Raw genomic sequence first — 7,741 nt, 5'->3', positions numbered from 1 at the left:
CAGAGCATATTGAGGAAAGTGAGTTTTGAGGAGCAATTCCAGCATCTAATGTGCTGTCTTTGATATTCCCCGTCCTCCTTCCTCAATGTACCTCCTGGATTGGTTGGTACTCTAGTGAGAATCTTGTGAAGTCTGGCTTGTACAGCCATGCCCTCCACTTCCTCACAGAATGCCTTCCAGGATGCCCCCTTTGCTTGTCTTATTGCAAGATTGTAATTGACAAGGGCCTCATGATATTTGGCCCATTGTCCTTTACGTCTCGCAATATTAAACAGTCTCTGTACCTGTTTTCTTTGCATTTCCAGTTTGTTATTCCACCAAGGAACACTTCTATTTGTGCACTTCCTGGTGATTGTGCAGTTGTCCTGATATGAGGTCACTATGGCAGAGGTGCCTCTGCTACTTCCTCAAATTCTACTGGATTCCTTATCGAGGTTTTAATCTCCGATAAGACTAAGTCAAGGTCCCTCCTATAGGAGGGATTTCCTGGGATTCCTATAGTTCATGGTCTGCCTGATTCCCATTTCAACCTTGAATTTGATGTACATGTGGTCCACCCTTCTGATGTTCCTGAATGTAGTTTCATTGCCCCTATTCAGGACCTTTAAGTTGTTAGCTAAAAGAAATTCAAGATGGTACCCACCTCTACTGTTGGTGTCCTTGCTGCCTCACACCAGGTTGTGGGCACTGGTGTCGCATCCCATCAGCACTTGATCACCTTGCCAATGGCAAGTCTCTACCAGTCTCCTCACCTCCAAGGGAGGAGGAGAGCTGTCTTCATAAGGAAGGTATGCTGAGGCAAAAATAACTTCCCTTGTGATACCTTCCTCACATTGCTGCATTTTAATGGTCACTAAGTCCCAAGAGCGGAAATTCATCATTGTCATGAAAGAAATGCTATTTTTTACATAGATGCATGTTCTGGAGTTTCTTAGATTCCTAGCATAGATCAGCTTACCTCCAGTGCCACGGAGGCCCAGTACACCCCCTTTGTATAAACAGGGTTCTTGTATGAGGGCCATATCCACTTCCTGTCTCCCCAGGCAGCGACTCAGGGCGGCAGAGGCCCCTTTACTGCGTTGCAGATTAACCTGCTGCACCTCCAGGCTCCGTCTTGCTGCCATCTTGGAGGTCTTTGAGAACCCTGACGGTGACCTGCGAGAACCCTAAAAATAGTTTCAAGTCCTGCTTCAGGGACTTCTCATCGACCTCCACCACCAGGGTACATCCTTCCGGAGCAACCTTCTGGTAAATCACTCTCCAGTCTTCTGTCGAGACTTTTGGGTTCTGGGCCCCTATTTTCCCAAACAGAGTCTTGGGAGAGACTTCCTTAAGGCTCTTAGGTACCCCTAATGATATCTTTGCGGTCGTAAGAAGCTCCACTGCCGTCTTAACTAGCAGCTTCGCATCTTCCCCTGGGGATATCATGGGCACCTTGTCCTTGAGCCATTCTACCACGTGCACCCCGTCACAGACAAAAATGAGTGCACCACGATGTAGATAAACCCTCCTGAAGTTGGATCCTGGGCCAGCATCACCCCCACCCCCAATCTTTTCAAAGAGGGCCATCTGTACCAGTTCCTCCCGCTGCGAGGCGATGGCCACCAGTGGATAACATTCCTGGATAACTATAGGTCTGTTTCCCTATTTCTTACCTCAGTTTTTTTCTGGACTCGCTTATCCAGGGAGGAGGGAGTCTTTGATTCCTCCCTTATCCGCTTACTACTTGTCTTTGATGCTGTGGGGTCTGCGTGTCCCCTTTAACCTGAGACAGTTTCCTCCTGGGGGTCTTAGATTCTAGTGCCTTTAATTTCCTCCACTTGTCTTTAGGAAGCCATTCTTTCCCTTCCTTTTTTCTCTGTTCCATGAGTAGCTTGCTCCTCTGGGCCCCAGACAAGCCTTTGATCTTGATCTGGTCTAGCTTCTTGGTTACAGTTCCCACTTCTGGTTCAGATCTAGAGCCAGTGGAAATGCCTTCCAACGGTTCTGTCCCCAGTGTTTGGGTATCTGAGGTCTCAATTTGCCCTTCAGTTTTTTTTAATTTTCTATAATCGTGTCCATATTGGTCACACGAGATTTGGGAATCTAGAAGGTTCACACCATGAATACCCCACATGGTGTAAGGCTAATTACTCAGGGAGGTCACCCGATATCCCAGAGGTTCCGTTTGCAACACATCTTCTCATGTGCCATGCACCCCTCGGCACGGATCGTATCACACCTTGGGCTGGGTCAGGGAATAGGGTAGGACTAAGAGTGGATAGGGAAGATGCGACGTCCTCTACCTTCGGCATTGCCCTCAGCTTCCTGCGGACACGCAAGGCTCTCCACCCGCATGGACAGTGCTTCTTCTAGGTGGTGTCCCCTGGAGAGGTAATAGTTTGAAGTGATGCTACCAATTCGTCATAAGCGAGTTCACTCGGAGTGGCGTTAGGGAACAGTTTTTATAGGAGCCTAAACACTGCACTTTCTACTGTTGATAGTAGATAGTAAAGTTTCACACTACATGGTAAATTGTAGGCGATGACGTGGGCTTCGAATTGAACTCGATCCATTCTTCAAAAAATGGCTCTGAGCACTATGGGACTCAACATCTGTGGTCATAAGTCCCCTAGAACTTAGACTACTTAGACCTAACTAACTTAAGGACATCACATACATCCACGCCCGAGGCAGGATTCGAACCTGCGACCGTAGCAGTTGCGCGGTTCCTGACTGAGTGCCTAGAACCGCTAGACCACCGCGGCCGGCGATCCATTCTTCTTCTTGTCCACAAAACTATCGAAGAGGTGTTATTGCGGCTGTAGTAGGCGTTGCTTGTTCCATTCGGCGCGCAGCGCTGGGCAATAGCTGCTGCACCGTGTTGTGTAACGCAGAAATCTGCTGTGTCTGGAACAGAAACATCTGCATTAGCTTTGTGGCATCTAACGCTAGCGGCTGTGGCGCCTGAGCAGGGGGTGGGACAGGTGGCACGGACGTGTTGGAAGGCACAAATGCAACAAACAGACAAAAAAAGCAAAGAAAATTTCTGCAATGCCCACCTGAAAACACGAATTAGCAAAAACGACGAGTAACTGTTAAAGCAAATAATCGCCCCTGCAAAATAAAGACAAGAGAGAATTTAGGCGTCAGCAACAAAATACAAAAAAGTCCTTGGTCGTCAGGCACTGGATTCAGAGGATACTCGTCACCAAATGCGGGTCCTGCCCACTCGCCATGTATAGGGTGCCTCAGGGATGATACTTTCTCAGAATGCCTTACAAAAATCCAAGAAAATGACAAATGACAATACTTAACTTGTGTTTACAACAAGTGTCGCAAGTGATGGGTGACTTGCAAACAATAATCTTCTTCGCTATAGACAAAGTCCAAAACAGCAGTGGATATCGATCAACAATAATTGTTCTTTGAGTGATGATCTACAACTGTGCGAATAGCGTCCCGATACTAAGCGAATACTGAGTGGCAGAGGCTGGCAGGAGCGGTGCTTATATTCTCCTCTTGAAGAGGCCACTCCTGTCGTGGTGCGGTCCTAATCAGCGCACCATTAGCCGACGTCGTTACACCGCCTTCTCTGCTCTTGCGTTCTTCATCTTCGTTCCGGCGCTTGTGGTTACGCCAGAACATTCTGTCCATAGACGAATTCGTTAACGAGCAGGAGGGCCGATCCCCATGGACACATCAATGCAGCATGGGGTTCCAGTACTGGGAGAATCAGTACCAGAAAGAAACAACATTGACCATCATCATGCCAAACACCACAGCGTCACTTACTCTGATAATAATAGACATTGTTTACGTGAACAAGAGGTGGAATGTGACTAGAAGTTCGGACTCAGCCACTGTTCAGATCATGGTAGGTTAGATTCCCAGAGGCTAAGAGGCAGCAGAGGAAACTGCAACTGTAAGTTAAACTAAAAAGGAACTGTTGGAGTTTAAGATAAGTAGTTGAACGGCGTCTACTGGGACATACTTGTATGTGGCACCACAATAAGATAAGAATATTAATAAATTAAATTGAAACTAGTGTACTATAAGCAATGAATGTCTCTGATAGGCTCGATAATGTGCATTGTTGACTGTGTGTGACAGCAGAGCAAAAGATACTGTACTGCTTTGTTGGAGTAAGAGAACGCTTGGCGCACCGTTGTAAGTAACTGCTTGTGAGGGAAAAACGATGGAGTAGGCAGTTTTGAGGGTGTGCTGTGTGAAGCCACCAAGAGTTAAATTAATTTAGGCATGTCAATATTACCGAACTTGGAAACAGAAGTCTTCATGTAACCAAGGTAAAGATTTAAATAATTATTATTTCTGTTTTTGCCAGCACTATAGTATAGATGAGTTGGCTGATAATTTGAAATTGTTGAGAAACCCCAGAATGTACATGAACGGTTTTGATAAAAATGCTAGTTATATATTTCATTTTTGTAATGCTTTTAAGATTTGTTAACAGAGCTTGATGATCTGGACTTATGTTGAATTAATACTTGCTGTTTGAATTTCATGGTTTGTGAATTAATTGTCGATAATGTAACTTCAATTTTCAGATGTTTTTGAAAAGACAGACTTAACTTTCAATATAACTTTTCTAAAAAAATGATTGTTAGTACTTCACCACAAACAGTAGCGCCTCCCAGTCCAGGTCATATATTTCTTAAAGAAGTTGAAATTTCTTAAATGTAGTCATTTCTCATTCAAATGAATCTCATGTGCATTTCAAGTATTATGGCCAGCATTGCACTCTGCTTAGTCCGTAATGAGCATATTCATATTTTTTATGTTGTTGTTGTTGTTGTTGTGGTCTTCAGTCCTGAGACTGGTTTGATGCAGCTATCCATGCTACTCTATCCTGTGCAAGCTTCTTCATCTCCCATTACCTACTGCAACCTACATCCTTCTGAATCTGTTTAGTGTATTCATCTCTTGGTCTCCCTCTACGATTTTTACCCTCCATGCTGCCCTCCACTACTAAATTGGTGATTCCTTGATGCCTCAGAACATGTCCTACCAACCGATCCCTTCTTCTAGTCAAGTTGTGCCACAAACTTCTCTTCTCCCCAATCCTATTCAATACCTCCTCATTAGTTATGTATCTACCCATCTAATCTTCAGCATTCTTCTGTAGCACCACATTTCAAAAGCTTCTCTTATCTTCTTGTCCAAACTGTTTATCGTCCATGTTACACTTCCATACATGGCCACACTCGATACAAATACTTTCACAAACGACTTCCTGACACTTAAATCTATACTTGATGTTAACAAATTTCTCTTCTTCAGAAACGCTTTTCTTGCCATTTTCAGTCTACATTTTATATCCTCTCTACTTCGACCATCATCAATTATTTTGTTCCCCAAATAGCAAAACTCCTTTACTATTTTAAGTGTCTCATTCCCTAATCTAACGCAAGTTTTCTTTCTCCTTTCTTTATGAGAGACCAGAACATGTCGCGGTACTCCATTGCTGCTTTAGAGGTAAGGCAATTTAATTTGTTATGTGAACAGGGCCTTAGGATTCAGTGCTTAAGGAACTGAATGAATTTTGCAATGACTGCATTTCTTTGTTGGTACTGGGAGTTGCATTGCCCAATCAATTCGTAAAATTTTCCTAACAATAAGACAGAGTAAGCACACCACTTGCACTTACAACACACAACACGACAATTCGAGTTCTGTATCCATTCCACATTTCAGACTTCATCCTACATAATCGTAAAGTTCATTATTTCAGTCAGTTTTAAAGAATGTTACACTTGGTGACAGCTCTTCCAGTCGCTCGCTTTATATTCTGTTCTATCAATCACTCTGTAGCAATATATATATATATATATACGTTCAATGAACGATTTAACCCTCAATGGATGACCTCAACAAATTTGTAAGGCTTAAAATATATTGTTGCAGAGGGTAGTTAGATTTTTTGGGTCGATGTAGTTTACTGACTTATACAAAAATTTTCCACAGTTCATCGGCATTCTTATGCTCTGCCTTTTTTTTTCATTGAGTTGAGTGGTGATATTTTATCTTTGGATTTCTGCTCTGTATTTGATTTACGATGCTGCGCAAAAGTGCCAAGGTTCCAGAGCGTAATCTTACAATTAGAGATACCGAAATAGACGATTTTCCTATTATTGACAACGATATTGAGAATAATAGTGATCACTCTGTGACGCTAGAGTTGCAAAGCATCACAGTAAACGTGAGTTCCGTTTCCAAAAGTAATGTACAGATTCCTGACACTATAATTTCACCCACTAATTTGACTAGTTATCAGATGGCAGATTCTGGAGGCCGCTGATCTGCTCATGGCTGATGTGCACAATTCAAAACTTGATTGTTTACCGAAAGAGGTCAGTGATTTACATGCTACAATTGTTCAGTTTGCCAATAGTATGTAAGAGGAAACAATAGTGCAAAGTACTCAGACCGTTTCAAAAAATCCGTCAGATTTCATAAAAGGTAATGCGTGCAGATAATGCAACAAACGAAACGTCCATGGTTGTAGATGATGTCTCCACCTCACAAAGGACAACACAGGTGACAGACGACACATCAATTCAAAGCAATATGGAAGCGATGTTTCAAAATATCATGTACAAGTTCAATGAAAGACTTAACCCTCTATGGACGACCTCAACAAATTAGTAATGCTTAAAATATATTGCTGTATCTGCACAGTGCAAAGCTTTTTCTCTCAGATGACTAGTATAGCAGATTCGTAGCGCTTCAGACTACAAGTATTGAAATGGCGCCGCACTCAGGAAATTTTTTCAACTACGTCAACAGTTGCATCTTGGGTAGGGTGTCCATTTCATTTTCATTGAAAAAGGGGACATTTACAATAAATTAGGGAAAAACCTGGAACAATGAAGAAAAAAAAGGGACATAAATATTGTATTGACTAAATTTAAAACACATACCAGTTTACATTTACAACGTGCACTCAGATGATCCCAAATTACTTGTTACAATTATTCTGCCACACTATCACCATACTTATCACTTTTATGTACTTTATCAAGAAGTGCATTTTCGTTTGAAGTTGTATCATGGAAGTCAGTACAAGATACACAATTAAAGTGTGTTTTGACAATGAGCAAGGCCCTAACTGTTTCAACTTTCATTCGGTTTTTTTCATCTGACCACAAAGAGTTCACTAACGAAAACACACGTTCCACAACAGTATTTGACCCAGGAATTGCCAGACAAAACTCCAACAAATGAATCATGTTTTTCATGTTAATGTTTTTACTTTCGAAATAAGCAAATATTTCACAGCCAGTTTGTAAGGAATTGTGCACCACATGTGCTGGACAGCCAACACCTACTATATTATTCACTGTGTTCTGTTGCAGTTTATAGAACAAATTGTTTTTTCCTTTCTTCTGCTTACCACCAAAATTGGTGTTAGTGTTGTCTGCAGAAACTGCAATCACCTTTCCCTCAAGATCGTATTTCTTTAAAACCTCCACCACATAATTCTGAAGTAAATCTGAAGTTTCTCCAGCTAAATTAACCAGTTCGAGCACTTTCACCATGATGCCATTTTCAGGGTGAAAATACCTAGTAAGGAGAGGAGCTAACTTCAAATCCAGATGATTCGATGTATCAATCATTACAGAAATGAATCGAGCACTGTTCAATTCATTTAAAACCTGCATACGTTGCAATAACATTTGAAATGATTGCATTACATTTTGTGTGTCCACATGTGAATTTAGGATTGAAAAGTTTTTTAAAC

Source organism: Schistocerca piceifrons, chromosome 1 (genome assembly GCF_021461385.2).
Source record: "Schistocerca piceifrons isolate TAMUIC-IGC-003096 chromosome 1, iqSchPice1.1, whole genome shotgun sequence".
Taxonomy (NCBI): domain Eukaryota; kingdom Metazoa; phylum Arthropoda; class Insecta; order Orthoptera; family Acrididae; genus Schistocerca; species Schistocerca piceifrons.
The sequence above is the reverse complement of the archived record's forward strand: the minus strand, read 5'-3'. Positions refer to the sequence as shown.